Here is a 7,663-nt window from a genome sequence, read left to right as displayed (position 1 = left end):
GCAGTGCATAATATAGTCCAGATCGGATCATTATTCTCTGAGATCGCCTATGGTCCAAAATTTTGAACTACTGCGGATTTCAGAGAAGTCACCTGATTTTACATGAAGGAATAAAGCTAGAGCCTCCAAACGTGGCGGACTTACTGTCTTGATGATCTAAGGTGACATGCACGAGGTCAGTGATCTTGACCTCCAGGTCCCTTTATAACACGGCTGCTAGTAGGCAATGGCTGCACCAAGTTTTTCTTTATCAAAATTGTCCTTGGATAATTTTACGGCGTTTTAGTTATTATTATTATTATTATTATTATTATTATTATTTTCATCATAATCATCATCATCATCAGTTATTCATTGTTATCCTCATTACCATCACTCAGTCGGACAGTGAGTCATCGTGTACAGTAACTCATCATCATCATCATCGTCATCATCATCCTTATCCTTTTACAAGTAGTAATACAATAATGTTATAGCTCTTCACATAATTGATTTATTGCTGGTTTATAATCTTGTTTTTATTTTTTATACAAGGAAGAAGGAACCCATGGCCAGTTAGGGGATGATAACCTAGTAACAGTGATTATGTAATGTTATATAACCAGCCCGCAGACAATAATCAGCTCATTAACCACACACACACACACACACACACACACACACACACACACACACACACACACACACACACACACACACTCTCTCTCTCTCTCTCTCTCATTATATAACCTACCTACTCACAAAATACTCTCCATTAACCCCTTCAGATCAATGGCCCATTTATTTAATTTTTCTTTATTTTCGTTACTTAGAGATGATTTATTTAGCGAAGGGGAGAGAGATAGATAGAGAGAGAGAGAGAGAGTGAGGGAGGTAGGGGGAGAAAGCAAGAGGAAAGTTATGTGATAGATAGACGGAGAAATAGATTAAAACATAGATGAGAGAGAGAGAGAGAGAGGGAAAGGGAGGGAGGGGATAGGGAGATGACGAGAAATATTAACTGATTCCTCTACCCACCTGACACCAAAATGAAGACACGAGTGAGTCAGTAAGTCGCTGGTCGCTGGGCATCATGGGGTACTGCACGGGTGGGTAGAGCACGAGACGCACGTATAGAGGCACGGTAATTAACACAACAGGCACTAACACAGCACACACACACAGCCGCGCCACACGTCTGGGGCCGCGAAGGAGAGGGTGTGGACTGGCATCTGAAATATAGGTGAGGTTAGGCTTGGACTGTGAGAGGTGTATTGCATTATTATTATTATTATTATTATTATTATTGTTACTCCTCCTCCACCACCACCTCCTCCTCCTCCTCCTCCTCCTCTTCCTACTACTACTACTACTACAATAAGTCGTATAGGGGTAACGTAAAATTAGACCACACATTTCCCACACAGACTCACCTAAACGTCCCCCCTAACCAGTGATTGTGTGTGTGTGTGTGTGTGTGTGTGTGTGTGTGTGTTTTATTGCCATTTTTAGGATAGTAGGCAACATTATTTTTAGTTTATTATAATTATGAAGTCGAGATAAATTGGTTAAGGAAACAGTGGGGCTTAGTATAGTTAATGTCTACATGTGGTGTCATCCTCCTTGCATCACAGTTCCCCCCCCCCTCTCTCTCTCTCTCTCTCTCTCAATTAATACACACGTCATTTGCTCAGGCACTGCGTACTTTCCTACCTACGTCAGACACTCCTTGCCAGTCTCCTTGGTTACTAATCGGCATTACGTGGGTTCCGTAAGCTGAATAGAATGGTGATGGGGAGTAAAAGAGGACGTTAGGTGGGTAGGATGAAAAACACCTTTCTTCCGTCTCTTCCTGGGGTCTGTGTGTGTTTGTTTACTGTGTGTGTGTTTGTGTGTGTGTGTGTGTGTGTGTGTGTGTGTGTGTGTGTGTGTAGTGCAAGGAAGAGAGAGAGGAGGGCGAAGGAAGGAGAGGTGTGTGTGTGTGTGTGTTTGCAAGGAAGAGAGAGGGGGAGGAAGGAAGGAGAGTTGTGTGTGTGTGTGTGTGTGTGTGTGTGTGTGTGTGTGTAGTGCAAGGAAGAGCGAGAGGAGGGCGAAGGAAGGAGAGGTGTGTGTGTGTGTGTTTGCAAGGAAGAGAGAGGGGGAGGAAGGAAGGAGAGTTGTGTGTGTGTGTGTGTGTGTGTAAGGAAGAAGGAACCAAAGGCGAGGCCTGAAAATTTACCTTAAAAAAAAAAATCAAGATCGTAGAAGGGTATATACGAGACAGACAGACAGACAGACAGATAGATAAATAGACAGACGGACAGACAGATAGATAAATAAATAGATAGATAGAGGAGGCATTGATGTTTACAATAACCCCACTGTCCTTGAACTAACAACACCACAGATTTAATAAGGTGCCTGATGTTTACCCTGAGTCATCATTACGTGAGAGAGAGAGAGAGAGAGAGAGAGAGAGAGAGAGAGAGAGAGAGAGAGAGAGAGAGAGAGAGAGAGAGAGAGAGAGAGAGAGAGAGAGAGAGAGAGAGAGAGAGAGAGAGAGAGGGAGGGAGAGGAGAAGGTTTTGTGATAGGCTGAAGGAGAAATAGATTGAAAACAGATTAGAGAGAGGGGGGGAGAAAGCAAGGATAAGGTTATGTGATAGAAAGGCAGAGGGATGGAGGTAAAAAATAAAGGAGAGAGAGAGAGAGAGGGAGGGAGGGAGAGAGAGAGAGAGAGAGAGTATGAAGGGAAGAGAAATAAAAAAAAAATAAGATAAGAGGAAGGTTACATGCCAGACATAAATAAATAAACGGAATGTGTTATTGACCCTACCACATTTGTGATTATATTAACTAATTTAAAGCAGACTATTTCCTGTCCTGGCCTGAAATCGATCTCCCGTCCTTTCAAACAGCAGATAGCTTTCCCAACCACCTGACCATCACCTTCGCCACATAAATAAATAAATAAATAATCAGTACATCAAGGTACTCAGTGGCTGCTTCAAGGTTACATGCAGGGGGGTGCAGGTGGCAGGCTAAGATTACAGTATCGCAGTACAGGTAAACACGCCTGTCACGATACGGGTCCTTGGGCTGTATCTCCCTCAAGCTCTCAACGCATATCGATAGGTGATTTAGTCGTGGCTGGAGGATGTATAACGCCACGTGTAAATACGCTTGTCACGATACGGGTCCTTGGGTTCTATCTCCCTCAAGCTCTCAACGCATATCGATAAGTGATTTACTCGTGGCATGAGGATGTGTAACGCCATCTGTTGCGCGTTGGAGGACTGCCGGGCCTGAGGGAAGGCACTGTCTAGCCTATAACCGGAATTGAATAAAACAATTTGGCGTTTTGTTAGTGGCCATGTTCTTGTCCATTTCGCAAGCTATGTGTGTTTTTTGAGTCCATTTCGCAAGCTGTGTGTGTTTTTTGAGTCCATTTCGCAAGCTGTGTGTGTTTTTGAGTCCATTTCGCAAGCTGTGTGTGTTTTTGAGTCCATTTCGCAAGCTGCGTGTGTTTTTGAGTCCATTTCGCAAGCTGTGTGTGTGTTTTTGAGTCCATTTCGCAAGCTGTGTGTGTTTTTGAGTCCATTTCGCAAGCTATGTGTGTGTTTTTGAGTCCATTTCGCAAGCTGTGTGTGTTTTTGAGTCCATTTCGCAAGCTGCGTGTGTTTTTGAGTCCATTTCGCAAGCTATGTGTGTGTTTTTGAGTCCATTTCGCAAGCTGCGTGTGTTTTTGAGTCCATTTCGCAAGCTGTGTGTGTGTTTTTGAGTCCATTTCGCAAGCTGTGTGTGTTTTTGAGTCCATTTCGCAAGCTGTGTGTGTTTTTCAGTCCATTTCGCAAGCTATGTGTGTTTTGTGGCCATGTTCTTGTCCATTTCTCAAGCTAAGTCTGTTTTTTTTAGTTCATTTCGCAAACTTAGTGTGTTTTTAAGTGGTCATTTCGCAAACTAAGTGTTTTCTGAATGTCCATTTCGCAAGCTATTTTTTTTTTAATTGACTCTATCGGATACTTTTACGTGAAGCTACAGAACGTGGTGAATGTTTTTGGCATATCAGATAGAGCCAGGATTCCCGGGGCTCGAATGGTGAGCGAATGGAAGCGTGGCCCGTTGGATTGGGCAAATGTGGGCTGTCTGGACATTGCTACTCCTCACCCTACCTTAAGGTGGGAAAGGAGGTCCGGATGATGATGATGAGGATGATGATAATGATGATGATGATAGTTCATTTTGCAAGCTAAGTGCGTTTTGTCAGTGGCTTTGTTTGGTTCTGAACTCACTTCCTCTTGCATACGTAAATCCTGCACGTGGAAGGGTTATTTGAAGGTGATAATGCGCTGTGTTATGTCGTGTGTTAATCTAGCGACTGGATACTGCGCTGTGTTATGCTGTGTGTTGATCTAGCGACTCTATAATGCGCTGTGTTATGCTGTGTGTTAATCTAGCGACTGGATACTGCGCTGTGTTATGTTGTGTGTTAATCTAGCGACTCTATAATGCGCTGTGTTATGCTGTGTGTTAATCTAGCGACTCTATAATGCGCTGTGTTATGTTGTGTGTTAATCTAGCGACTCTGTAATGCGCTGTGTTATGCTGTGTGTTAATCTAGCGACTCTATAATGCGCTGTGTTATGCTGTGTGTTAATCTAGCGACTCTATAATGCGCTGTGTTATGTTGTGTGTTAATCTAGCGACTCTATAATGCGCTGTGTTATGCTGTGTGTTAATCTAGCGACTCTATAATGCGCTGTGTTATGCTGTGTTAATCTAGCGACTGGATAATGCGCTATGTTATGTTGTGTGTTAATCTAGCGACTCTATAATGCCTCTGTGTTAATCTAGCGACTGGATATTGCTCTGTTATGCTGTGTGTTAATCTAGCGACTCTGTAATGCGCTCTGTGTCAATCTAGCGACTGGATAATGCGCTGTGTTACGCTGTGTTAATCTAGAGACTTCATTACCTTCACTGTGATTCCTATGCCGGTCTTTCTCGGCCAGGAAGCGATGTGATGTGTAAGGTGATGAGAGGTTGTGTGTAGAATGTGGAGAGGGTGTGTGTAGAATGTGTAGAGGTTGTGTGTAGAATGTGGAGAGGGTGTGTGTAGAATGTGTAGAGGTTGTGTGTAGAATGTGGAAAGGGTGTGTGTAGAATGTGGAGAGGGTGTGTGTGGAATGTGTAAAGGTTGTGTGTAGAATGTGTAGAGGTTGTGTGTAGAATGTGTAGAGGTTGTGTAGAATGTGTAGAGGTTGTGTGTAGAATGTGTAGAGGTTGTGTGTAGAATGTGTAGAGGTTGTGTGTAGAATGACTGTTGAAGTGATGTTTGTATACTCTGTTAGTCTTGTGGTGATGATGATGATGCTACCTAACACCATTTCCTAAGATGGTGGTCTCATTCTCCACAATATACGTACACTCTTCTAGTCAGTCTCTCATTCTGCAATATGCTTACACTTCGTCAGTCTCTCATTGTTCATTCCCTGATATATAATACCATGAAGATAGGTGATAATTTTTAGACTAGATAAGAGGTTGAGAGATTTAGATAAGTCTCTCTCTCACTCTCTCTGTCTCTGTCTCTCTCTCTCTCTCTCTCTCTCTCTCTCTCTCTCTCTCTCTCTCTCTCTCTCTATCTATCTATCTATCTATCTATCTATCTATCTAATTAAGTTCATGTCAGTGTGCATAAAATATCACACAGATTTATTTATGAACATAGAAGCCGACAGCAACGTATATAATGAGTTAGATAGATAGACAGAGAGAGAGAGAGAGAGAGAGAAAGAAAGAAAGAGAGAGAGAGATTCTTAGCCCCGCCGCTTCATGAGTCACCCTTACTATTTCACTTCACTTTCCTATCCATTATTTTATCTCTTATTTTCATGCTGGATTGATGATAGTGATGGAGAGGCCTCGTACTGAAGGGGTTAAGATTGATGCATAGGTAGCTAGGATAGTAAGTGGTCCTTAATCATCATCATCATCATTACTATCAGCATTCATCACTATCATTATCATCACTTACATCATCATCGTTGCTATAACTGTCATCATCATCATCATCACCACCATCACAATCATCATCATCATCATCATCACAATCACTACCACCACCTCTATCATCATCATCAGCATCATCACATCCACTCATCTTGAATCCATTAATAAGTGTTGAATCAGTTTTTACTTTAGCACTCTCTCTCTCTCTCTCTCTCTCTCTCTCTCTCTCTCTCTCTCTCAGGTCACTTTCTCCTTTTACCTTAAGCAATATCATGTTTGAATTTTTCCCATCAGTTTATCTGTTTATCTCACCCCTCACCCCTTCTCTCTCTCTCTCTCTCTCTCTCTCTCTCTCTCTCTCTCTCTCTCTCTCTCTCCTACCTTGCTTCATCAGTGGAATGTCATTGTTTAGCAGCAGAGGATGCAGTTGTGTGTTTTCCTGCTTCTCCTTAGGTATGTTTAAGAGCGAGGCGCCTTCCATCATATTCCCCGTTATTATTATTATTATTATTATTATTATTATTATTATTATGGATTAGAGGCAGTGGTGATGGTTAAGCTTGTGATATTCATTCATTGTGATAATTTTAATTGATGTTATTGTTTTTCTTCTTTCTCCCTTTCTCCTATCTTTCCATCTCACTTTCTTTCCTCTTTCCTTCCTTCTTTCTCCTTTCTTTCCTCCTTCCTTTCTTCCTTCCTTTCTTCTTTATTTATTTATTTGTCCTTCCAGTACTTTTATCTCCTTTATCTAAGCTACAAATGGTCACACAACACTTCACTGTACTGCACCGCACTCAATTTTTCCCCACTCACTGTTAGATACTGTCACATCTAATTCTGTATTGACTGTGATACTGCTGTTGGTTCATACACTGTTAATACACTGTTGATGTATTGGTTGCACTGTTGATGTATTGGTTGCACTGTTGGTCACTTTTTTTCCACGCAAATCTCGTTACTGTGAATAAAGAATGAAGAAAGGTAGAGTAATTGGTTGATTTCTGTGGTTGGTGACTGTGGTGAGGTAGGTTAGGTTGGGTTAGGTGGTAAGGTAGGGTAGGGTAGGTTAGGTTGGGTTGGGTTGGTGTTGGTTAGAGTAGGGTGGGGTAGGTTAGGTTAGGTTGGTTGGGTTAGGGTAGGGTAGGTTGGGTTAGGTTGGTTTAGGGTAGGGTAGGGTAGGTTGTGTTGGGTTGGTTGGGTCAGGGTAGGGTAGGTTTGGTTGGGTTAGGGTAAGGTAGGGTTGGTTTGGTTGAGTCAGGGTAGGGTAGGTAGGGTTGGGTTGGGTTAGGGTAAGGTAGGGTTGGTTTGGTTGAGTCAGGGTAGGATAGGTAGGGTTGGGTTGGGTTAGGGTAGGGTAGGGTAGGTTAGGATAACGTAGGCACAGGTTAAGTTAGGTTAGGATAGGGTAGGATACGAGATATAACGATAGGTAACGTGGGGATAGGTTAAGTTAGATTAGGTTAGGATATGGTAAGTTAGTGTAGGTTAGGACTGGTGTTAGGAGAGTATTAGTTAGATTAGCATGAGATAGTGTGGATTAGGCTGGGTTAGGAGAGGCTGCTGGTGACTACTGTGGTGAAACGTGGTGTGGTAGGTGTGGTGGTGACGGTGCGGTGGTTGGTGACACACTGAGGGACATCGTGTGGTGAAACTCTGTGTGTCCCTTGCCTCGACCTTCACTCCAACACAGG

The sequence above is a fragment of the Coenobita brevimanus genome, chromosome 34, assembly GCF_032717465.1.
Source record: "Coenobita brevimanus isolate Jiangsu-jjx chromosome 34, ASM3271746v2, whole genome shotgun sequence".
NCBI classification, from domain to species: domain Eukaryota; kingdom Metazoa; phylum Arthropoda; class Malacostraca; order Decapoda; family Coenobitidae; genus Coenobita; species Coenobita brevimanus.
Note: the sequence above shows the minus strand (reverse complement) of the source record.